The 25,784-nt window shown below is 39.5% G+C and overlaps 1 protein-coding gene across 5 annotated transcripts in view; it reads left to right on the forward strand.

Annotated features, from left to right (window-relative positions):
- DYNC1I1 (dynein cytoplasmic 1 intermediate chain 1) overlaps positions 1–25,784 on the forward strand; it is a 336,428-nt gene that overhangs the window by 65,758 nt on the left and 244,886 nt on the right. The window lies entirely within an intron of this gene.

A 25,784-nucleotide genomic window follows, 5' to 3' on the forward strand; every position in this document is an offset into this window, starting at 1 on the left:
GATTCCTGGGCATGTATCTGTGGGTTTCTATCAATTTCAGTGCCTCCTGTAGGCGTTCAAGGTTGAAGGGCTCTCTCTATGTTAGGTGAAATGCCATCTGCCTGTGTCCTTTTGTGTATGCAAAAGTTCTCTGCAGACTCACAACACTGCTAAGCCAAGGAAATATCCTAACACTTCAGGTAACTGATACACTATTTTTCTTAACACTACTAAATTTTTGGCTATTTAGTTATATAGTTCATTGTATGTTTTATTTCCATTTGTATTATTTAAATAACCAAGAAATATGGCTTAAATCAAGCTGAAAAACCCTGAATACATAGTATGTTACTATTCAGGAGAATTTCAGAGTGTAGTTCTTCAATATTTCATTGTGTTTTTTTCTAAAAAAGGAGGCTAGAACTGGCAGAGACTTTACCTTATGCATTTAAATTAACAGATTTTTTAGACAGATTGTGACATTGGTAAATTACACTTGCTGGTGTGGAACATTTAGGAATTTTCCTATTTATATCTGTTTTCCAGGCAAAAACTCAGTTTTTTTAATAAGTTTTTTTCTGTGAAGTTTTTTTATGAAGTTTACCTCAGGCAACAAGAGTTTTCTAGTGACAGTTTTATTTCCTCTTCTTGCTCTTTGGTATGAGGTTAACTGGCTCTGTCACTTGATATTTTTAACAGCTTTATTGAAGTATGATTAACATTAAAGAAATGACACACATTTAACGTATTCAAATTGATAAATTTTGATGTATACACATTCGTGAAATCATCACCACAATCAAGATAATAAGCATATTGATCATCCCCAAAAGTTTTCTCCTGCGCCTTTTTCATCTTTGCTCCTGCTTCTCTCCACCCCCCAAACAACGGATCTGCCTTCTGTCACTGTCCATTAGTTTACATTTCCTAGAATGTTATATAAATGAAATCATGCAGTAGGTACTCTTTTGACTGACTTCTTTTACTCAGAATAATTATTTCAAGATTCATTCATGTAGGTGTGTATCAGCAGTTCATTCCTTATTTTTGCTGACTAGTTCATTGTATGGACATACCACAGTTTGTTTATCTGGTCCCGTTTTTTTCTTTTTTTTTAACATCTTTATTGGAGTATAGCTGCTTTACATTGTTGTGTTAGTTGCTGCTGTATAACAAAGTGAATCAGCTATACGTATACATATCTCCCCATATCCCCTCCCTCTTGCGTCTCCCTCCCACCCTCCCTATCCCACCCCTCTAGGTAGTCACAAAGCACGAGCTGATCTCCCTTTGCTATGCAGCTGCTTCCCACTAGCTATCTGTTTTACATTTGGTAGTGTATATATGTCCATGCCACTCTCTCACTTCGTCCCAGCTTACCCTTCCCCCCTCGCATGTCCTCAAGCCCATTCTCTATGTCTGCGTCTTTATTCCTGTCCTGCCCCTAGGTTCTTCAGGACCTTTTTTTTTTTTTTTAGATTCCATATATATGTGTTACCATACGGTATTTGTTTTTCTCTTTCTGACTTCACTCTGTATGACAGGCTCTAGATCCATCCAACTCATTACAAATAACTCAATTTTGCTTCTTTTTATGGCTGAGTAATATTCCGTTGTATATGTGTGCCACATCTTCTTTATCTATTCATCTGTTGATGGACACTTAGGTTGCTTCCATGTCCTGGCTATTGTAAATAGTGCTGCAGTGAACATTGTGGTACATGACTCTTTTTGAATTATGTTTTTCTCAGGGTATATGCCCAGTAGTGGGATTGCTGGGTCGTATGGTAGTTCTATTTTTAGTTTTTTAAGAAACCTCCATACTGTTCTCCATAGTGGCTGTACCAATTTACATTCCCACCAACAGTGCAAGAGGGTTCCCTTTTTTCACACCCTCTCCAGCATTTATTGTTTGTAGATTTTTTGGTGATGGCCATTCTGACCAGTGTGAGGTGATACCTCATTGTAGTTTTGATTTGCATTTCTCTAATGATTAGTGATGTTGAGTATTCTTTCATGTGTTTGTTGGAAATCTGCATATCTTCGTTGGGGAAATGTCTATTTAGGTCTTCTGAGCATTTTTGGATTGGGTTGTTTGTGTTTTTGATATTGAGCTGCATGAGCTGCTTGTATATTTCGGAGATTAATCCTTTGTCAGTTGCTTCATTTGCAAATATTTTCTCCCATTCTGAGGGTTGTCTTTTCATCTTGTTTATGGTTTCCTTTGCTATGCAAAAGCTTTTTAAGTTTCATTAGGTCCCATTTGTTTATTTTTGTTTTTATTTCCATTACTCTCGGAGGTGGGTCAAAAAGTATCTTGCTGTGATTTATGTCATAGGGTGTTCTGCCTATGTTTTCCTCTAAGAGTTTTATAGTGTCTGGCCTTACATTTAGGTCCTTAATCCATTTTGAGTTTACTTTTGTGTATGGTGTTAGGGAGTGTTCTAATTTCATTCTTTTACATGTAGCTGTCCAGTTTTCCCAGCACCACTTATTGAAGAGGCTGTCTTTTCTGCATTGTATATTCTTGCCTCCTTTATCAAAGATAGGATGAACATATGTGTGTGGCTTTATCTCTGGGCTTTCTATCCTGTTCCATTGATCTATATTTCTGTTTTTGTGTCAGTACCATGATGTCTTGATTACTGTAGCTTGGTAGTATAGTCTGAAGTCCAGGAGCCTGATTCCTCCAGCTCCGTTTTTGTTTCTCAAGATTGCTTTGGCTATTCGGGGTCTTTTGTGTTTCCATACAGATTGTGAAATTTTTTGTTCTAGTTCTGTGAAAAATGCCAGTGGTAGTTTGATAGGGATTGCACTGAATCTGTAGATTGCTTTGGGTAGTATAGTCATTTTCACAATGTTGATTCTTCCAATCCAAGAACATGGTGTATCTCTCCATCTGTTTGTATCGTCTTTAATTTCTTTCCTCAGGGTCTTATAGTTTTCTGTGTACAGGTCTTTTGTCTCCTTAGGTAGGTTTATTCCTAGGTATTTTATTCTTTTTGTTGCAGTGGTGAATGGGAGTCTTTCCTTAATTTCTCTTTCAGATTTTTCCTCATTAGTGTATAGGAATGCCAGAGATTTCTGTGAATTAATTTTGTATCCTGCTACTTTACCAAATTCATTGATTAGCTCCAGTAGTTTTCTGGTAGCATCTTTAGGATTCTCTATGTATAGTATCATGTCATCCGCAAACGGTGACAGTTTTACTTCTTCTTTTCTGATTTGGATTCCTTTTATTTCTTTTTCATCTCTGACTGCTGTGGCTATAACTTCCAAAACTATGTTGAATAATAGTGGTGAGAGTGGGCAACCTTGTCTTGTTCCTGATCTTAGTGGAAATGGTTTCAATGTTTCACCATTGAAAACGATGTTGGCTGTGGGTTTGTCGTATATGGCTTTTATTATGTTGAGGTAAGTTCTGTCTATGCCTACTTTCTGTAGAGTTCTTATCATAAATGGGTGTTGAATTTTGTCACAAGCTTTTTCTGCATCTATTGAGATGATCATATGGTTTTTATCCTTCAATTTGTTAATATGGTGTATCACATTGATTGATTTGCTTATATTGAAGAATCCTTGCATTACTGGGATAAACCCCACTTGATCATGGTGTATGACCCTTTTAATGTGCTGCTGGATTCTGTTTGCTAGTATTTTGTTGAGGATTTTTGCACCTATGTTCATCAGTGATATTGGCCTATAGTTTTCATTTTTTGTAACATCTTTGTCTGGTTTTGGTATCAGGGTGATGATGACCTCGTAGAATGAGTTTGGGAGTGTTCTTCCCTCTGCTACATTTTGGAAGAGTTTGAGAAGGATAGGTGTTAGCTCTTCTCTAAATGTTTGATAGAATTCACCTGTGAATCCATCTGGTCCTGGGCTTTTGTTTGTTGGAAGATCTATAATCACAGTTTCAATTTCAGTGCTTGTGATTGGTCTGTTTATATTTTCTGTTTGTTCCTGGTTCAGTCTCGGGAGGTTGTGTTTTTCTAAGAATTTGTCCATTTCTTCCACGTTGTCCATTTTCTTGGCATACAGTTGCTTGTAGTAATCTCTCATGATCCTTTGTATTTCTGCAGTGTCAGTTGTTACTTTTCCTTTTTCATTTCTAATTCTGTTGATCTGAATCTTCTCCCTTTTTTTCTTGATGAGTCCGGCTAATGGTTTATCAATTTTGTTTATCTTCTCAAAGAACCAGCTTTTAGTTTTATGTATCTTTGCTATCATTTCCTACATTTCTTTTTCGTTTATTTCTGATCTGATCTTTATGATTTCTTTCCTTCTGCTAACTTTGGGGTTTTTTTATTCTTCTTCTTTTTTTTAAAATTAATTAATTAATTTATTTATGGCTGTGTTGGGTCTTCGTTTCTGTGTGAGGGCTTTCTCCAGCTGCGGCGAGCGGGGGCCACTCTTCATCACAGTGCGTGGGCCTCTCACTGTCGCGGGCCTCTCCCGTTGCAGAGCACGGGCTCCAGACGCGCAGGCTCAGTAGTTGTGGCTCACAGGCTTAGTTGCTCCGCGGCATGTGGGATCCTCCCAGATCAGGGCTCAAACCCGTGTCCCCTGCATTGGCAGGCAGATTCTCAACCACTGTGCCACCAGGGAAGCCCTGTTCTTCTTTCTCTAATTTCTTTAAGTGTAAGGTTAGGTTGTTTATTTGAGATTTTTCATGCTTCTTGAGGTAGGATTGTATTGCTATAAACTTCCCTCTTAGAACTGCTTTTGCTGCATCCCATAGGTTTTGGGTCATCGTGTTCTCATTGTCATTTGTTTCTAGGTATTTTTTGATTTCCTCTTTGATTTCTTCAGTGATGTCTTGGTTATTTAGTAGCATATTGTTTAGCCTCCATATGTTTGTATTTTTTACATTTTTTTTCCTGTAATTGATATCTAGTCTCATAGTGTTGTGGTCAGAAAAGATACTTGATACGATTTCAATTTTCTTTTCTTTTTTTAAATAATTAATTAATTAATTAATTTTTGGCTATATTGGGTCTTCGTTGCTGCCTGCGAGCTTTCTCTAGTTGTGGAGAGCAGGGGCTACTCTTTGTTGCAGTGCATGGGCTTCTCACTGCAGTGGCTTCTCTTGTTGCAGAGCATGGGCTCTAGGCACACAGGCTTCAGTAGTTGTGGCATGCAGACTCAGTAGTTGTAGCTCACGGGCTATGTAGCAGAGGCTCAGTAGTTGTGGTGCACAGACCTAGTTGCTCTGCAGCATGTGGAATCTTCCTGGACCAGGGCTCAAACCCATGTCCCCTGCATTAGCAGGTGGATTCTTAACCATTGTGCCACAAGGGAAGTCTGATTTCAATTTTCTTAAATTTACCAAGGCTTGATTTGTGACCCAAGATATGACCTATCCTGGAGAATGTTCCATGAGCACTTGAGAAGAAAGTGTATTCTGTTGTTTTTGGATGGAATGTCCTATAAATATCAATTAAGTCCATCGTGTTTAATGTATCATTTAAAGTTTGTGTTTCCTTATTTATTTTCATTTTGGTTGATCTGTCCATTGGTGAAAGTGGGGTGTTTAAGTCCCCTACTAAGATTGTATTACTGTCGATTTCCCCTTTTATGGCTGTTAGCATTTGCCTTATGTATTGAGGTGCTCCTATGTTGGGTGCATAAATATTTGCAATTGTTATATCTTCTTCTTGGATTGATCCCTTGATTATTATGTAGTGTCCTTCTTTGTCTCTTGTAATAGTCTTTATTTTAAAGTCTGTTTTATCTGATATGAGAATTGCTGCTCCAGCTTTCTTTTGATTTCCATTTTCATGGAATACCTTTTTCCATCCCCTCACTTTCAGTCTGCATGTGTCCCTAGATCTGAAGTGGGTCTCTTATAGACAGCATATATATGGGTCTTATTTTTGTATCCATTCATCCAGTCTGTGTCTTTTGGTTGGAGCATCTAATCCATTTACATTTAAGGTAAGTATTGATATGTATGGTCCTATTACCATTGTCTTAATTGTTTTGGGTTCGTTTTTGTAGGTCTTTTCCTTCTCTTGTGTTTCCTGCCTAGAGAAGTTCCTTTAGCATTTGTTGTAAAGCTGGTTTGGTGGTGCTGAATTCTCTTAGCTTTTGCTTGTCTGTAAAGGTTTTAATTTCTCCATTGAACCTGAATGAGATCCTTGCTGGGTAGAGTAATCTTGGTTGTAGCTTTTTCCTTTTCATCACTTTAAATATGTCCTGCCACTCCCTTCTGGCTTGCAGAGTTTCTGCTGAAAGATCAGCTGTTAACCTTAGTGGATTCCCTTGTATGTTATTTGTTGCTTTTCCTTTGCTGCTTTTAATATTTTTCTTTGTATTTAATTTTTGATAGTTTGATTAATATGTGTCTTGGCGTGTTTCTCCTTGGATTTATCCTATATGGGACTCTCTGTGCTTCCTGGACTTGACTGACTATTTCCTTTCCCATATTAGGGAAGTTTTCAACTATAATCTCTTCAAATATTGTCTCAGTCCCTTTCTTTTTCTCTTCTTCTTCCAGGACCCCTATAATTCGAATGTTGTTGCGTTTAATGTTGCCACAGAGGTCTCTGAGACTGTCCTCAATTCTCTTCATTCTTTTTTCTTTATTCTGCTCAGTGGTAGTTATTTCCACTATTTTATCTTCCAAGTCACTTATCCGTTCTTCTTCCTTAGTCATTCTGCTATTGATTCCTTCTAGAGAATTTTTAATTTCATTTATTGTGTTGTTCATCATTGTTTCTTTGCTCTTTAGTTTTTCTAGGTCCTTGTTAAATGTTTCTTTTATATTCTCCATTCTATTTCCAAGATTTTGGATCATCTTTACTATCATTACTCTGAATTCTTTTTTCAGGTAGACTGCCTATTTCCTCTTCATTTGTTTGGTCTGGTGGGTTTTTACCTTGCTCCTTCATCTGCTGCGTATTTCTCTGTCTTCTCATTTTGCTCAGCTTATTGTGTTTTGGGTCTCCTTTTTGCAGGCTGCAGGTTCATAGTTCCTGTTGCTTTTGGCGTCTGCCCCTAGCGGGTAGGGTTGGTTCAGTGGGTTGTGTAGGCTTCCTGGTAGAGAGGACTGGGGTCTGTGTTCTGGTGGATGAGGCTGGATCTTGTCTTTCTGGTGGGCAGGACCGCATCTAGTAGTGTGTTTTGGGGTGTCTGTGAACTTAGTACGATTGTAGGCAGTCACTCTGCTAATGGGTGGGGTTGTATTCCTGTCTTGCTAGTTGCCTGGCATGGGGTGTCCAGTACTGGAGCTTGCTGGTCGTTGAGTGGAGCTGGGTGTTAGTGTTGAGACGGAGATCTCTGGGAGAGCTCTCACCGATTGATATTACATGGGGCCAGGAGGTCTCTGGTGGTCCAGTGTCCTGAACTTGGCTCTCCCACCTCAGAGGCTCAGGCCTGACACCCGACCGGAGCACCAAGACCCTGTCAGCCACACGGCTCTCAACTTGTTACAAGGGATGCTTGCTAGTGAATTAAGGTGCAAAAAAGACACAGGGCATAAATACCTCAATCTTATATTTTAAGTTTTGAATAACTCTGGTGGGTAGAAATCCAGACTTGAATGAGAAACAGCGCACACCTTATGTTCCAGGCACTTTGCTCTGCTTTGATTTCCTTGTCCTCAAGGAGCATGCAGTCCACAAAGGTAGTGTGTGTGGTGCCAACTCTCTGGTTCCACCTATCTGGTCACTTTTTGGTGTACATTTGGGTTGTTTCCAGTTTTCCCCATTACAAATAAAAATGCTATGAGCATTCATGTAGAAATATTTTTATGCAATATGCTTTCATTTCTTTTTGGTAAATATCACAAAGTATAATGGCTGAATTGTATAGAGAATGTATATTTAGCTTAAAATGTCAAACTGTTTTCAAAGTGGTTTTACCATTATATACATTCTCACTAGTAGTGTATGAGAGCCTCAGTTCCTCCACATTCTTTAATCTTTTTTTTTTAAATTTTTATTTATTATTTATTTATTATGTTTATTTTTGGCTGTGTTGGGTCTTCGTTTCTGTGTGAGGGCTTTCTCCAGTTGTGGCGAGTGGGGGCCACTCTTCATCGCGGTGTGCGGGCCTCTCACTATCGTGGCCTCTCTTGTTGCGGAGCAGAGGCTCCAGACGCTCAGGCTCAGTAGTTGTGGCTCATGGGCCCAGTTGCTCCGTGGCATGTGGGATCTTCCCAGACCAGGGCTTGAACCCGTGTCCCCTGCATTGGCAGGCAGATTCTCAACCACTGCGCCACCAGGGAAGCCCCCTCCACGTTCTTGACAACACTTGGTTTGTTGGCATATAACTGTTCATAGTATATCTTACGATTGTTTTGTATCTCTGTGGTTGGTTGTTATTTCACCTCTTTCATTTATTACTTTGTTTATTTGGGTCCTCTCTCTTTTCTTCTTGATGAGTCTGGCTAAAAGTTTATCAATTTTGTTTATCTTTTCAGAAAACCATCTCTTGGTTTCATTGATTTTCTCTATTGTTTCTTCATCTCTGTTTTATTTATTTCCTGTCTGATCTTTATTGTTTCCTTCCCTCCGCTGGCTTTGGGCTTTCTTTGTTCTTTTTCTAAGTCCTTTAGATGGTAAGTTATGTTGTTTATTTGAGATTTTTCTTGTTTCTTGAGGAGGGTCTGTATCACTACAAGCTTTCCTCATAAAAGTGATTTTGCTGCATCCCATAGATTTTGGAACATGTGTTTCCATTTCCATTTGTCTCAAGGTATTTTCTGATTTCCTCTTTGATTTCTTCATTGAGCCATTGTTTTTTTTTTAGTAGCATGTTGTTTAGTCCCATGTGTTTGTGTTTTTCCCATTTTCTTTCTGTAATTGATTCCTAGTTTCATACCATTGTGGTCAGAAAAACAAAATGCTTGAAAAAAAAAAAAGAAAAAAATGCTTGATATAATTATAGTCTCTTAAATTTGCTGACACTAGTTTTGTGGCCTAGGATGTGATCTATCCTGGAAAACATTCCATGTGCACTTGAAAAGAATGTGTATTCTGCTGTTATTGGATGGAATGTCCTATAGATTCCATTAAGTTCAACTTGTCTAGTGTGTCATTTAAGACTATGTTTCCCTGTTGATTTTCTGTCTGGAAATCTGTCCGTTGATGTATGTGGGGTGTTAAAGTCTCCTACTATTATTGTATTCCTGGCAATTTCTCCCTTTATGACTGTTAGTGTTTGTTTTATATACTTAGGTGCTCCTATATTGAGGGCATATATATATTTTTTTAATTTATTTATTTATTATTTTTGGCTGTGTTGGGTCTTTGTTTCTGTGCATGGGCTTTCTCTAGTTGCAGCGAGTGGGGGGGCTACTCTTCGTCGCAGTGTGCGGGCTTCTCATTGCGGTGGCCTGTCTTGTTGTGGAGCACGGGCTGTGGAGCATACGGGCTTCAGTAGATGCAGCACGTTGGCTCAGTAGTTGTGGCTCATGGGCTTAGATGCTCTGCAGCATGTGGGATCTTCCCGGACCAGGGCTTGAACCCATGTCTCCTGCATTGGCAGGCGGATTCTTAACCACTGCGCCACCAGGGAAGCCCGAGGACATATATGTTAACAGGTGTAATATCCTTTTTGTATTGATCCCTTTATCATTATATAATGTCCTTCTTTGTCTTTCTTTATGGACTTTGTTTAAAGTCTATTTTGTCTGGTATGGGTATTGCTACTCCTGCTTTCTTGCCATTTTTCTTTGCATGAAATATCTTTTCAAAGATATTTGAAAAGATATTTGATGGTCCCTTTTCAAAGGGACCATCCTCTCCCTTTCAGTCTGTGTTTGTCTTTAGCTCTGAAGTGAGTCTTTTGTAAGCAGTATATGGATAGGTGTTTTTTTTTATTCAGTCAGCCACCTTTTGTCTTTTGATTAGAGCATTTAGTCCATTAACATTTAAAGTAATTATTAATAGGTATGTACTTATTTCCATTTTATTACGTGTTTTCTGGTTGGTTTTGTAGTTTTTCTGTGCTCTTCTTTTTGTTTCTTCCCTTGAGGTGTGATACTTTTCATTAGTTGTATGCTTGTGTTCCTTTCTCTCTGTTTTTGTGTATCGTAAGTTTTTGATTTGTGATTACTATGGAGTTCATATATGCTGACCTGTATATGTACTTGTTTTAATCTGGTAGTCATTTAAGTTGAAACACATTTTAAAGGATCTACATTTTTTTTTTTTACTCCTCTCTCCCACATTTTGTGTTTTTGATGTCATATTTTACATTTTCATGTTTATCCCTTAACTGTTTATTGTAGTTATACTTAACGATTTCTAAAAATCTTTATCCTAGCTTATTTAAGTGTTTGATCCTTAGCATTTACTATATATTTGCCTTTACTAGTGAGATTTTTTTCTTTCCTATAGATTCTTCTTGTTATAGCCTTTTCTTTACCACTTAGAGAATACCCTTTAACATTTCTTATAGGGTAGGTTTAGTACTGATGAATTCTTTTAGTTTTTACTTGTCTGAGAAGTTCTTTGTCTCTCCTTCAATTCTAAATGATAATTTTGCTGGGTTGAGTATTCTAGATTGCAGGTTTTTCCTTTTTAGGACTTTGAATATATCATGCCCCACTCTCTTTTGGCCTGTAAAATTTCTTCAGAAAAATCATCAGATAGTCTTATGAGGGTTCCCTTGTATATGACTCTTTGTTTTTCTCTTGCTACCTTTAGAATTCCCTTTTTTTTCTTTTACTTTTGCCGTTTTAAATTATGATATGTCTTGGTATGTGTCAGTTTGGGTTCACCTTGTTTGGGACCCTCTGTGCTTCCTGTACCTGGATATTCGTTTCCTTCTTCAGGTTTGAGAAATTTTCAGCCATAATTTCACCAAATACGTTCTTGATCCCCTTCTCTCTCTGCTCTACTTCTGGGGCCCCTATAATGTGAATGTTGGTATGCTTCATTTTATCTCAGAGATCTCTTAAACTCTTTTCATTTTTTAATTTTAATTTTCTTTTTGCTGTTCTAATTGGGTGATTTCCATTATTCTATCTTCCAGATCACTTGTGCATTCTTCTGTATTGCCTAATTTGCTATTCATTCCTTCTAGTGTGTTTTTCATTTCAGTTATTGTATTCGTCAGTTCTGATCCTTTTTTATACTTTCTAGTTCCTTGTTAAAACTCTCACTCTGTTTATTCCTTTCCCTAATTCAGTTAGCATTTTTATTACTACTGCTTTGAATTTTTGAATTATTTACCTGGTATATTGTTTACTTCTATTTCATTATTTATTTTTTTCAGGGTTTTCCTCTTGCTCTTTCAATTGAGACCAGTTCCTCTGTCTTATCATTTTGCTAAACTTTCTCTGTCTCTATGAAATTAGGTGAAATAGTTACCTATTGTAGTCTTGAAGGGGTGTCCTCATGTGGGTGTGTCCCTATACTGTCTATGTGTGCCTGGTAGCTTTGGTTGGGAGCTAGATTTGATGTGAACACAAGTTATGTCTTTTCTCACAGTGTGCTGTCAGGTATCACCTTGGTTGGAGGTGGAGCTGGAGAAAGGGGCTTTGGCTGGGGTCAGGTGTGAGCCAGGGCTTACCATTTGCTCAGTGGTTGTCTCCACCCTATCGGGAGCAGGGTCAGGTCCCAACTTGCTGAAGCAGAAGCTCTGAGGGGTCGGGTCTGTGCTGGTTCTGTTCCCTTTAAGTGTGAGCTCTTCCTGCTCCCAGCACCAGGACTTTTGCCCCAGAGGGGAGCAGTGCTGGAACAAGAGGCACCCATGCAGGCTTTTGGTGTGATGGGGCACAGACTGCAGCTGTGTCCTCCATACAGAGGTTGGGGCTGCTTATGATGCTCTGCCTGTGCGGTTGCCAGTAATGGCTGCCCCCACCCTGCTCAGACCCTGCTTTGGGGTCTGAGTCTTCTTTGTCCTTCATGTCCATTCTCTTCCCTCAGTCTGTACCACTGCCACCCTGGAGTGACGCTGTGCTGCAGGGCAGGCAGTGCCCGTGTGGGCCCTTCACATGTGTTGCGGCATGGGCTACAGTGGTCTGGCCATGACCAGAGGTCAGGGCTGCTTCTGATGCGCTGCCTGTGCGAGCGCCAGTAATGGCTGCCCCTGCCCTTTTCAGACGCTGCCTCAGGTCTGAGCCGCCACTGCGTCTGACGGCTGAACTCTCTCCTCAGCTGGGGCAGCCCTCGCTCCAGTGTGGAGCTGCAATGTGAAGCAAGTGGGGCTGGAGCATTAGCTTGGCTCAGGCAGGGGCAGGCACCCAGGGCAGTTGCAGTAAACCAGTCAGCTGCCTGCGTGGTTCCAATACACCTTCCTATGTTGCTTTGGGAGTAAGCACTCGTGCATGTGGTCCTCATGCTTCACTCATCTGTGCTTCCCACAGCCCTCCTGCCGGTCCCACTGGCCCTCCAACCAGCCAAGGGAGCTCATCTTCCCTGTGTTGGACCCCAGGGCTGGGGTGCCCAACATGTGGCTTGAAGAACTCACTCCCAGGGAGGATCTCCACCCATGTAATCTCACTTGTCCTCTGAGCCCCCTCACAGGGGTACAGGTCCTGACCTGATGGCGTCTCTTCCTTTCCTACCCAATTCCGTCTTTCTTACAGCCTTTGTTGTATGGGAGTCTTTCTGCTAGTTTCCAGTGAGAATTGTTCCACATGTAGATGTGTTTTTGATGTGTATATGGTGTGGGGTGAGTTCCACATCCCTCTACTCCACCATCTTGATCAGCCAATTATCTTTGAAAGGGATTTAAATATTAAGGAAAATATCTTACATATTTACCCATGTAGTCAATACTTTTCTGATGTCCTTCCTTGGTGTAGATCCATATTTCCATCTGACATCATTTTACTTCTGTCTGGTAGATATCCTTTAACACTAAATATAGTTAGGATCTTCTGTTAAGGTGTTCTTTTAGCTTTTTATGTCTTAAACGTCTTTGTTATATCTTTATTTTTGACATATGTTTTAACTGAGTATAGAATTCTAGGTTGACAGTCTTTTTCTTCCAGTACTTCAGAAATGTTGCTTCATTGTCTTCTCACTTGCATTGTTTTTGACCAGAAATATGCTCTCATCCCTTTCCTTATTTCTCTGAGTATTATGTCTTTTTTTTCCTGGATGCTTTTGCAGTGTTCTCTTTTTCATTGATTTTGAGCAATTTGATTATGATATACCTAGATGTAGTTTTCTTCATGCTTCCTGTGCTTGGGGTTCATTGAGATTCTTGGATCATTGGGCTTATAGTTTTCAACAAATATGGAAAAATGTGTCCATTATTTTTTCAAAAATTTTTTCTATTTTCTTCTGGGGACTCAAATGACATATATATGAGGTAACTAGAGGTTTTCCCACAGTTAACTTGCTCCATCTACTTTTCCTTTACTACCTGTGTTTTATTTTGGATAGTTTCTATTGATATATTTTGTGTTCACTAATCTTTTGTTTTGCAATTTCTAATATTCCATGAAGCTTACTCAGTAAATTTATAATTTCATACATTGTAATCTTCATCTCTAAAAGTTCAATTTATGTCTTTTTAAAAAAAATCTTCCATTGTTTCTACTCAAATTTTTAACACATGAAATACAGTTTTATTAACTAATATCCTCACTTGCTATCCCATCATCTCTATTAGTTTTGGATCAGTTTCAACTGATTGACTTATCTCTTCATTGTAGTTGTGTTTTTCTTCTTCTTTGCATGTCTGCTGGTTTTTGATTGATGTCAGACATTGTGAATATTACTTGGTTAGGTGTTAGATATATTTGAATTCCTATAAATCTTGAGATTTGTTCTGAGATACAGTCAATTCACTTGGAAACACTTTCTTTCAAGTCTTGTTTTTATGATTTGTTAGTTGGGACTGGAGCAGTACTCAGTCTATGGCTACTTAATTCTGTTATTGAGGCAAGACCCTTATGTATATTCTGTACAATGCCCCATACATCTTGAGGTTTTCCTGCCTGGGAACAGGTGGGTGGGAACAGGCACATTCCTGTTCCTGTGTGAGTGCCCAGAACTGTTACCTCTAATTCCTTCAGGTAGTTCTTCCCTTGGCCTCAGGTAGTTTCCTCACGTACATGTGCTGATCAGTACTAAGCTGAATCCTCAAGGGTATCCTCTGAAGGTGTAGGTTTTCTCTTTGTGATTTTTCTTCTCTCTGTTATTTTGTACTGTAAAGTCTAGCTGCCGTGGTCACCCTGGACTCTTAGCTCTGTCTTCTCAACTTAATGAGTCTGTTGGATTTCACTTGGGTGCATCACACATGGCCTTAAAACTCTCAATGCAGTAAGTATGGGGAATTATAGGACTCATCTTACGTTTCCCTTCTCTCATGTATCCCTTTCCTTCATTGCTTGACCTTTAGTGTCTTGCAGACTGTTGTTTCATCAAACTGCTGTCCTTTTTTTGGTTGCTTCAGGTGGAGGATAAATCTGGTCTGTGTTACTCCATCTTGGCCAGAAGCACAAATGTTGTGTCACTTTCGTATGCTTTGTATGTTAGCTATGCGATCAGCAAAACAAGTGGCAACATAGAGAGATCAGGGCAAAAAAAGTAGCTTCAAGAAAATTGTAAATAAAATGAGAAAATAAGTGTAACTCATCTTATTTTTCACCAGGCAACTGCTTATGAAAGTACCCAAAATACTTTTATTTCTAAGGCTATTATAATAATTGAGTGAATTGAAGATGGTAGAAGTAAAAAATGAAATAATGAGATAAAAAGAGTAAGTTAAAAGATCATGGGATAGAAAGTCTATATTGACTGGGAAGTGAATAAATGTCATTGAAATGTGGAGTTGCAATGGGCAAGTTTGAGGGAAGGATTATATTTCAAATGTTTTTTGTTGTCTTATGAAGGGAACGTACGGGCAAATGCCACCATGAGATTGCCGGTCTTTAGGGAGATATGTTGAGTAAGCAAAAGGGGAGTCGGGCAGGGAGACAGAGATTCTCAATGGTGAGCAGACATCAGTGAGTAATGAGAGTGTTTTGTGGCCCTTCACATCAAATTGTTGCGCTCAATAACATATAGGAATATGTAGTGGCTTCCGATTTTATTGAAGCCTCACAACTATATTTCCTCTATGTCTTAGTATATTAAACCCTTAGTAGGGTTTTTGAAATATTTGGAAGCAAAGCGAGAATGAGGAAAAACTGAAGCTGTGAAGGACTTGGCTGTTCCTTCCCTCAAGGAGGAACTTAGAGATTCCTTCAGTCCTTGGGAGACTTTGTTAGAAGGTGGTGGTGACCTCTTCTTCTCTCAGCCTTCTCTTCTGCCTCTTGTTTTGGCTGAAAGAGAGGGTGCGTATTACTCCTGAATCCACCAGGCACCATCCCAAACTGCTGTGGCAGAGCAGAGTGATCACTCTGTTAAGAATAGAAGTTAAACCAACTCTCTAAAGGCACCAGAAAAAACACATATCCTTCAAGATGGTGGTAGGTGTTTGAGAAAATCTCACCTGCCAGTTCTAGAGGTCTTTTCATGTTTTCAAGTTATTTTCATTTGCCTAGCAGAACAGTAATAATCTCATAGCCTTTGATAAAGTAGTCCTCTTTTGGCTTATTCTCCATGTTTTGTCAAATATTCTTACGCATTATGTTTAGATCTCTGGTTTCAATTAATTTTTAAGGTTTCCCACGTACACAGTGCCTGCAATTTTCTTGAGAATGATGTGGGTTGTATTTTTATCAAACTGACAATCTCTGCCTTTTCAATAACACCTAATCACACTTTCTACAGAAATTAAAATATGAAACAGCAGTTTGGGGTGTGTGTATCAAAAGGTAATGGTAAAATGCATTTCGGAATCTTTAAACATAGAATGAATTCTGACCCGTGAAAAAGTTCAATAAATTGGTTTTAACAGATCCAATAAAAATTTTGTCACAAGAGAGGGAGAAAACACTTTGCTTACCTCTTGTAATATTCCTTTATCAAGTCCCCAAACATTTCTTGAGAGCTGTCACCTTCCCGACTTTGTTCTCTACCCTCAAGAACCTTGAATAAGCAATTATGGATATTTTCTGTTCCACACTTGCAACTGGACTTTCATAAAACAATATTCCTTTTTTTATTCTGTTTCAGAAAAATTAATATGGTCATTTGGGAGGGATGTATGCTTATAGTTTGGTACTCAGTGACTTAAAGATTTCTGTAATTTTATAGCTTTATAAAGTTAGAAGTTACAACTTCTACAGAAGGTTTTTCATAAATATCAAGTCAATAAAAGGCCAATCTATAAAATTTTTATATCATTGTTGTCCTTTATATGCAACACTGGAGAAAACACACTTCCATACCTTCTGATCTTATAATTCTGAACTTTCAGTTTCCTTTGTAAAGTGGGCACTTGATAGCAGAACTCCCACCAATATTGCCAAGCTCTGTTATAACCATGACTATTTTGATTCTTCTCTCATCCTGGGAGTTTGCAAGATTTACCTGTGTGATGAAGTTTAAGGCAGACCCTTTAACTGTGCCTGTTGACTGAACCAGACTTGACATTTGCTTCTGTTCAGGAAAAATGGTTTAGCTGCCAAACTAATATCTCTGCACAGTAAGAAGCAAATATCATCGAAATGAGATAAATACTTCCTCAAATGATTTTTTAAATGTGAACATAGAAAATGGAAACGGATCCTCCTTGAGGTAATTGGAAAAGGTCAACCATCAAGCTGCTTCTTAGGCCTTGGAGAAAAACACCCACTCTGAACATAAGGGATAAATTGTGTGTGAAGGGGCTGCAATGCTAGGCTCACTTCCTCCGTGTGGTACCCCATCTCCACCTTTCCTCCGTGTGGTGTCCCATTCTCAACTCTAGGAGCCGGTCCTCAAGATGTCACACCTTCACACCTAATTACACCAGTATACAGTGTTGGGAAAACAAGTTGACCTTTAGTCATTTTTAAAAACTTCTTTCATATTTCATGAGTTTCTATGTCCTTAGGTCTCTATATGCTCTTCTTCTGTGGATGCACTATTTTCTCATGTGACTCTAGGTGGGTGGTTGCCAGGACCACATTTTCTGCTTTGTCTTCTTTTCATAGCTTTGGTCTTAAACTTCATACAATTGGAAAACTCCTCACCATAAACTCATCCACTGAGGTACTCATTTTTATCCCAAAGCAGAACTTTCTCGGGATTCCCCAATGTCTTCCAGTTTACACTACTTATTTTCTTCCCATAAGGCATGAAGCCTTGATATGATCTCCAATTTATTCCTTTTCTTTCACCTTCCATACCAAATGAACTGCCTTAATTCTTTTCCAGCGTCACCAAACTACAGCATTTTCTTTCTGTTCCCAGTGGCATCACCACTGAGTGCCTTCTTATCACCCTGGACCACGTTTCCACATTTGCTAGACTGCTGGTTGCAAATCCAGTAGTCATTCCCACTTTGATTTAGTGCTTTGCCTGGATTCTTTGTTTAGTTACTGAACTCAACCGGCCTCTGTTTGTAGGTCGTTTCTCAGTTCCCCTTTTTCTCCACCTCAGCTTCTAAGGCCCCACGCATAGGCTCTGGTCGCTCATTTGTCAAAGGGGGAGATTTAGACTCCATTCTTCACATAGTTGCTTCACTTTAAATGTCTCTTTGAAGCCGTCAGTTTGTTAGTAACTTTCAGTAATTCCTCATTGTCTACAGCATAAAGTGCAAGATCTTTAGCCTGAGATTTAAAGCCCTCTAATCATCTGGCCTTAGTGTACCTCTCTAAATTTATCTTCCACTGCTACTCTGTCACACTTCTATTCTGAAAACCTGGTCTTTCAGGCATAAAATGTGAATTCAGTCTTTAGATCTTTGCACATATAGTGCCTTCTCCCTGAGACACCCTCCTCGTTCCTTTCTACGACTGAGTTCTGCCTGTCCTTCAGGACTTATACCAGGCCTTTGGTTCTCAGTGAAACTTGCTTCATTTACCCAAACACATAGTAATCTGCCTATTATACTCTCTTGTCCCACTGATTATGTGAATTGCTCATGTTGGCTCTTATTACCTTTCATTCTTATTTGCTTTTTGTTGTATATGTTCAATCTCCTCATCCTCTCTTTATTGTAAGGATCTGGCATGGTTCTGTGCTTCAAAAATGGTTTGTGGTTGCTGATAAAGATGTTGGCTGAAGTAGTTCCCGTGCCAGTTGTCAAGGACTTTGTAGGTACCCACATAAAATTTTTGGACAGTGAAGAAAGTGGCACCATTATCACTTTCACTGTCTTAAGGGGCTCTTCTTTGAGAAACCTCAAGGAATTTTATAAGCAGCACTAGGAGGAAAAAGTCACTGGCAGCACCCTTAATGTGTGTTGGGGATGAAATACTCACATGCAAATAAGCAGGAATAAAACCCAGCAGGATTGAGTCTGGAACCAGTGCAGACATTCTTTTATTCCTCGGCCTTGATCTACTTTGGCATCTGGCCAAATAACTCCTTGTCTCTGGGAACATCTGCTCCTGGTGTTATCTGCTTGACTTCCAGGTTTCTTCCCTGCTCCAGAGACTGCCCATTAGTACAAAGACCCCTTTTGTTTCCTGGCTTCTGAGTGCCGCACACTGGCTTCTGATTCGAGCTCCTGACTCTGCCACCTTACGGCCCACACTTCTGCCACCAGGTTTAACCAGTGTATCCTCAACATTATAATTTCCAGTCACTGAACACTATGAGACTGCTATTCAGAGACCATTATTGAGAGTCTTTGTGGTTCACAATTTGTAAAACTGGAAGAGTTTCTTAGATGCTTGGTATATTCTTATTGTGGCTTTTCTTTGTCTTCACATAGGCTCTTGTACTGTGACATTAAAACAAAAATTCTAATGTGAGGGTAGTCAACGTCCCAATATTGGTGATATAGCTTTACCTCCCAATATTGGTGATGGGTTAGAAAATGAATCATCCACTCTGATATACGTGCATCTTTGAGGATCAGCTGATGGCATCTGAAATTTCCACAGCAGCCTCTTGCTTAACACTTTAGCAGTCTGGAGCCAGATCTCCGATATTACTGGCTTCCCTTATGAGTCCAATAGGGATAGTACCGCAATATTAATGCAATTTCCTTCACTTATTTGAGTATGAAATGCAGGAACATCAAGTTTGCTGTATGTAATTCACTGTGGTCTGAAATTAGAGCATCAGAATATGAGTTGTATTGTGTCTAACTGATTCAGGAAGAATTTGATGATGCTAATGCCAGTGATGGATGACATGCTCAGGCGCTCTGAAGGCTTTCATGACCCCTGGGAAGCTCTCGGGTGATGAGGTGCCTCCTCTTGAATCTATCCTCCCACAGTCAGTTTTGGCTACTGCTTGGGGCCCATGGGCATCAACAAGGAGCAGTATTCATGACAAAGCCTTTCTCTGCTCCCCTGCTCAATCTTGCCACTGAACATTAAGAAAAATTAAGCATGGTCAACTGGATATCCATATGCAAAAGAATGAAGTTGAACCCCCCTACTTCACATATATGGAACATTAATTCAAAATAGACCGGAGACCTAAAAGTAAGAGCTAAAATTATAAAACTCTTAGGAGAAAACGTAGCTGTAAATCTTTGTGACCTTGGATTGGGCAGTTGTTTCTTAGATATTTCACCAAAAGCACAAGCAGCTAATGAAAAAATAGGTGAATCAGACTTCATGAAAATTTAAAACTTTTGTACTTCAAAAGGCACCATCAAGAAAGTGAAAAGGCAACCCACAGAATGGGATAAAATATTTGCAAATAATATATCTGATAAGGGTCTAGTATCCAGAATATATAAAGATCTTTTACAACTCAACAATAAAAAGACAAATAACCAAATTTTAAAATGGGCAAAGAATTTAAATAGGCATTTCTTGAAAAAAAATATGTAGATGGCCAATAAGCACATGAAAAGATGCTCAACATCATTAGCCATCAGGGAAGTTCAAATCAAAATCCCAATGAGATACTACTTCACACAAACTAGGATGTCTATAATGCAAAAAGACAGATAATAATAAGGGTTGACAAGGATGTAGAGAAATTGGAATCCTTGTATACTGCTAATGAGAATGTAAAATGGTACGGCCACTTTGGAAAACAGTGTGGCAGTTTCTCAACAAGTTAAACATAGAATTACCATATAACCCAGCAGTTCCACTCTTAGATATATACCAGTTCAAAAAGAATCCAATTCCAAGAGAATTGAAACCATACACCCACACAAAAACTTGTACACAAATGTTCATAGCAGCATTGTTCTTAATAGACAGAAATGGAAACAACCCAAGTGTCCACCAACTGATGAGTGGATTAAAAAGAATGTGGTATATCCATACAGTGAGATATTATTTATCAATAAAAAGGAATGACATTCTGATACATGGTATAAAGTGATGAACCTTAAAACAAACTAAGTGAAAGAAGTGAGACCCAAAAGGTCATATACTGTAGTATTCCATTTATATGAAAGTAGACAGAAGTAGATTAGTGGTTTCCAGAGGCTGAAGGAGGGAGAATTGGGGGAGTGACTCCCAGTGAGTACAGGATTTCTTTTGGAGGTAACGAAAAGGTTGTGCAAATACATATGTGAGGTTATATGAGTTTGTGTATGTACTAAAAACCACTCGATTGTATACTTTAAAGGGGAGATTTTATAGTATGTAAATTTTATTTCAATAAAAAAAAATTAAGACAGCCTTGATCTTAAGTCTCTGATCAAAGAGCTCTGCTTTTTGATGCTTGCCATCCCAAACCAACCCCCACCCATATCTTTGTCATGTCAAAATCATTTTCCTATTTAATTCTTAAAGGCAGCTTAACAGTAGTTTCTTTGAAATCTAGTTGTTTTTTTTTAGCACTCCACATGTAGGCATGAAACAGTGACTCTCTCCATATTTTCAGGTCACAGATGCAGTGACTTCAGAAGCTGAGGTTCTGTTGTTCATGGCTTTCAAAGGAATGTAGGTATTTTCAAAAATAGGGACAAAACCAGGGTATCCCACTTTGGTAGATAAATCTATGCTTTGCAAGTATTTATTCTCTGTATTATTAAAAATAATGTTTAAATATTAACTGCATTTTAAAATGTCAGTAAGCTTTCTCTTAAAATTTCCTTCATCTTTGAAATGGGAGAAGAGCCAAAGAGTTTATATTTATTAGAATTCCAACTGCTCATCCTTTTATTTGGGAGTAAGTCTGTATAGCCTGTAACTTTCTTCCATGTTGGTAGACATCATAGGCCATGATGAAGTCACGTTTTGAGCTTCATCTTCCTTGGATAATGAAACTTTGCAAGTAGCTAGGAAAGCCATGCTAACCTTATGGTGGGTGGATAGGCAAAGACATTACAAGTAAAACAGAAAGGGAAATGGAGACAGTGATTCATGCAAGGGAGTTTTTTTCTTCTTGTGATGCATAATGTCTAACTGAGGGCAAGTGGACAAACCTGAGTGAATTAGACTATGCTAGTGGTGGGTCATAAATCTCAACACCCTGAGCCCCAGCAAATAACCTTCTCAAACTTCACATACCTTCCATTTTTATTCTTTATCAATACCTGATTTTTCTTTTCTGAAGAAACATTTCAACTTTGGTGCAATATGGCTTTGCTCAGCCAAGTTGACAGGACTTTTAGTGGGGAGTCCAGCCCTAGCCCAGGGAGATGTGGGCCCCATGTCACTTTAGGACCAGGCCAAGTCAGCGAGTAAGGGATCCGTGGTTGCATTGCCCAGTGTCTCTGGGATCCCCTGCCTGACATTTTAGTTTTAGATCTAGGATAGACCCTTGTGCCAGGCCCTTAATATTTTGCACACTGCAGTCTCCTTTGTCTGACACTCATCCTCGTACACTCTCATCTTTCTTCACCTTTGCTCCCAGCCTGTCTCATAGAACTTTATAAGCTTGGTCAAGAGATACCATCTCCGCTCTGGGACTGAGGCTTCATCCTGTAAGCTGCAGGGTGGAGAGGCCCAAGTGAATCTGGAAACAATGAAGCTTCTATGTCTACTCTCTAATATTTCTAAATCAGTGGTACTCAGCCTTTAGTGAGCGTCAGAATCACCGGTGGGGGTAGGTAATTAAAACACAAGTTGCTGGACCCTATAATTTAATAATAATGCCATGGCCCGCATGGCGTAGATAATTGAATTCTCAACTTACATTGCTGCATCATGCCTTCTTTCTCCTCCTTGTATTCTTCTCTTCTTCCTTCCCTTTCTTCCTCAAACATTTATTTAGTGCCAGCTCTGTACCTGACACAGAACTAAGCCCCAGGGTACAGAGACAGCTCAGTCAGGGATAAATAAGTAAGTTTCAGTCAAGTCAGACATGAGAAGAGGACAGTGACATGTAACAGGGGCTGTAGTGGAAGAGTGTGTGTGTGTGCGCGTGTGTGTGTGTGTGTGTGTGTGTGCGCGTGTGTGTGTGTATAGTAGCGAGGGCATGAGCTTTGCAGGAGGGATGGTGGGACAGCGGGAAAGGTATCCCAGAGTCAGAACAGAAGAGCCTGCATGAAATTTAGAGCCTAATTAGAAGGAAAAGGAATTAGAGTAGCATTAATTCTACAATACAATGTGGTTTTTTCCCCCCCTCCTCTGCTAAGTAGTTTAATTTGCACCCTTGAATAAAAGAATTATGAGCCGGTAAGACTGAGCAAAAATAAGAAACACAATGCTCAGTGTTTGTACTTCTAACGAAAATAACTACTATATATTTCCTCTTGTAGACATAGTTATATGATAATTTTGTCAGATGATAAAATTGTAGAAGTATCTTAGGGACGCTGAAAGTCTCTATCACAGGGTTGTATGAACGGATAGATCCTGGATCAGCTGAGACGTGCAGACCCTAAGGCTGGCCTGGGAGAGACCCAGAAGTGGCGACACAGTTGGAGAACACACCTAAGAGGAAGGTGTTTGCCATGCAAGGGCACCACCTTCTGCCAGACTTTCTGGAACAGCTAGGGCTGGGAACAGTTGTGTAGTACTCACACCACTTTAAGCAAAGTTTTGAAAACCGAGAAGTTAAAGGAAAACCAAATGGACTCTCTCAAGCAGCCAAAACCTACCCATGTGCCGTACAAAGAAATTAGGAGTGTGATTCTTATGTTTTACTGTCAGAGATAATCTTCAAATCTCCTGTTTTTGAAAATCAATTTAGAGCATTCATAAATCCGCCTTCTCTGATTTTTTGAAACAAATATAAGCATTATTATAATCAGTCAAAAAGATAGAAGTAGAGCCACCTACTATGTGCCAGACACTAAATTAAGTACTTTACAAGTATTAGCTTCATTTAATCTTCATAACAATTCAATGATATGTACCCATTTTATAGATGAGAAACATGAGGCTTAGAGGGGTTTGTCACTTGTCCAAAGCTTTTACATACCGTTCAGCTGGTAAGTGACAGAGAGGGGATTTGAACCCAGTTTCTGTATGAGCACGTGACTTAACCATTATGCTGTGCTGCCTCACTAGTTGGTTTCAGTTTGCCTTGTGGATTATCAAATTACAGATCAGCTTCCTGTCGTCCAGCGCCTATGGCTGGTCACCCAACAAGATAGGCCTACAGCTTATGCTTGCGTCTTATTAGCAAGATGCACTGGAATCCCTGGCTGCAGGTATAGGTATTTCTTAATTGGACTGTGGAGATCTTTGGGCCTCACACAGATGCCCATGGAAGTCTAAACTCCAGGGTGATCTCTCCATGCCGGCTGTGACCCCATTGTGAATTGGTGGTGGTACATTACCAGCCCATGTTTCCTTTCCATCTCTTTGCCTAAGATGAAGATGAACCTCTTGGGGCCTCAGAAAGATGCTCCAGGCTATTAAACAGCAGAGGGGGCTTTGTCTCAAGCAGTCCTGGGGTGTCTAGTCATGTTTTATTTTTCAGATGCTTCAAGAAAGACCCATTTCAGGAAGAAAAACGTACTTCTTTTACCCAAGAAGGACTTAAAATAATACCTGAATTTCTTGCTTTGAAACCTTGAGCCTTTTACCTTGTTTGGTAATTTTGTTTCTAGTATATGTTGTGTGTTTTCCCCTAATTCTGTGTGAGAAGGTTTGGAGGAAGTGCTGGGTCCCCAGCCTGACCCTCCTGTATGCTCTGTGGTCCAGACATCTGAGTGAGTGAGGCCCACATGGCCCAGGCCTGTGTGGAGCTTGGGCTACAGTCGTGCTTAGTGGGGCTGCAGAGACAGCCAGCTGGGCTTGTTTCTAAACCAGCCTTTGTTTGTTTGTATCTACTCTGTGCTCATCTTAGGTTTTACCTCAATTTTAGTGATTCATAGAAAAGAAGAAATTTTTGTTTTCCTAGAATGCTTAGGAAATTGTACATGGAAATTCCCAGCTGTGGTATGCATTTTCTTTCATTTTATTATTACTACTACTGAAAAGAAATACGAATCTGTGCCATTGCTAGTAATAATTTAAAAAGTAATACGAAAAGGGTATGCTTCTATTGATCCTAGCGAGCTAGGGAGTGTGGAATTGTGGCTAAATGGTTATGGTGCCTTTCTCTCTCAGAGAGACATTCACATACTCTATTTCCTGGAAATTTTAAAGAAATATAGTAGGGCTTCCCTGGTGGCGCAGTGGTTGAGAATCTGCCTGCCAGTGCAGGGACCACGGGTTCGAGCCCCGGTCTGGGAAGATCCCACATGCCGCGGAGCAACTGGGCCTGTGAGCCACAACTACTGAGCCTGCGCGTCTGGAGCCTGTGCTCCGCAACAAGAGAGGCCGCGACAGTGAGAGGCCCGCGCACCGCGATGAAGAGTGGCCCCCACTTGCCACAACTAGAGAAAGCCCTCGCACAGAAACGAAGACCCAGCACAGCCATAAATAAATAAATAAATAAATAAAATAAAACCAAAGTTAAAAAAAAAAAAAGAAATATAGTAAAATATGTCCGATACTGATACTAAATCTATATACTAAAATAATGTTTCAGAAACTATTTTAAAATATATATGTGTGTAAATTGTGTACATAGGTATATATAACGTATACGTAGCATATGCATTATATGTATGTGGTACATAGACATTAGCCATACTAATCCTAGTACTAAGAACTAGTAGTAGCTCCATTTTACAGATGAGGAAACCGAGGCACAGAGAGATTAGGTAACTTATTCAAGATCACACACATAGCTGGTAAGTGTGGGCTAGTCTTATGTGATTAACGACCAGACTCTACTGCCTCCAGGAGTGGATGTTTCCTGGGTGACGCAGGAGGCACTTCAGATCTGGGGGGTAACTCAGAACTCACCACTAAGAACCTCAGGTAGGAGTTTGACTTGGTGGCAAAAGCACTGGACCAGGACTCAGGCCAACAGAATTTTCTCCCTGGTTCTACCATTTACGAGTTGCATATACTTGGGAATGTCTCCTACTGAATCTCACTTTCCTCATCCATAAAATGGAGATGGTGATAATCTGCCCAGAAGCTTCTTAGCGGTGTCATGAAGACAGTTGACATCATGGATGTGAAAGACATCTGAAATATCTTGATGTGCTCCATAAATATTCAGAAAGGATTTTTTTTTTTACATGGTCATGGCTCATTTGGGAATTCTAAACTAAAACTTTATCCCTCTTAGCCCAGTACCCTTTTCACTCAATTTGTGCTATATGAACGTATCTTTAAACAAATTCGCATGCTGATCTGTATTAGTTTCTTTTCTGGAGAAATGGGAGATGTTATACTCCCCCTTGGAATATCATCCTCTCATTACTATTATAGAGAACAAATTACTCCACTAATCATCTCTTTTTTCTTCAGATTTGAGAAGCGTTACTTTTCTTTTGTCCCTCTTGTCTAAGGGACTAGAATCCTGTATTACAAATGAAAATTCCCTTTATAACCTTTAATCAAGAAAAATCAGGGTTGCTGATTTTTGGAC

Source organism: Balaenoptera acutorostrata, chromosome 7 (genome assembly GCF_949987535.1).
Source record: "Balaenoptera acutorostrata chromosome 7, mBalAcu1.1, whole genome shotgun sequence".
NCBI classification, from domain to species: domain Eukaryota; kingdom Metazoa; phylum Chordata; class Mammalia; order Artiodactyla; family Balaenopteridae; genus Balaenoptera; species Balaenoptera acutorostrata.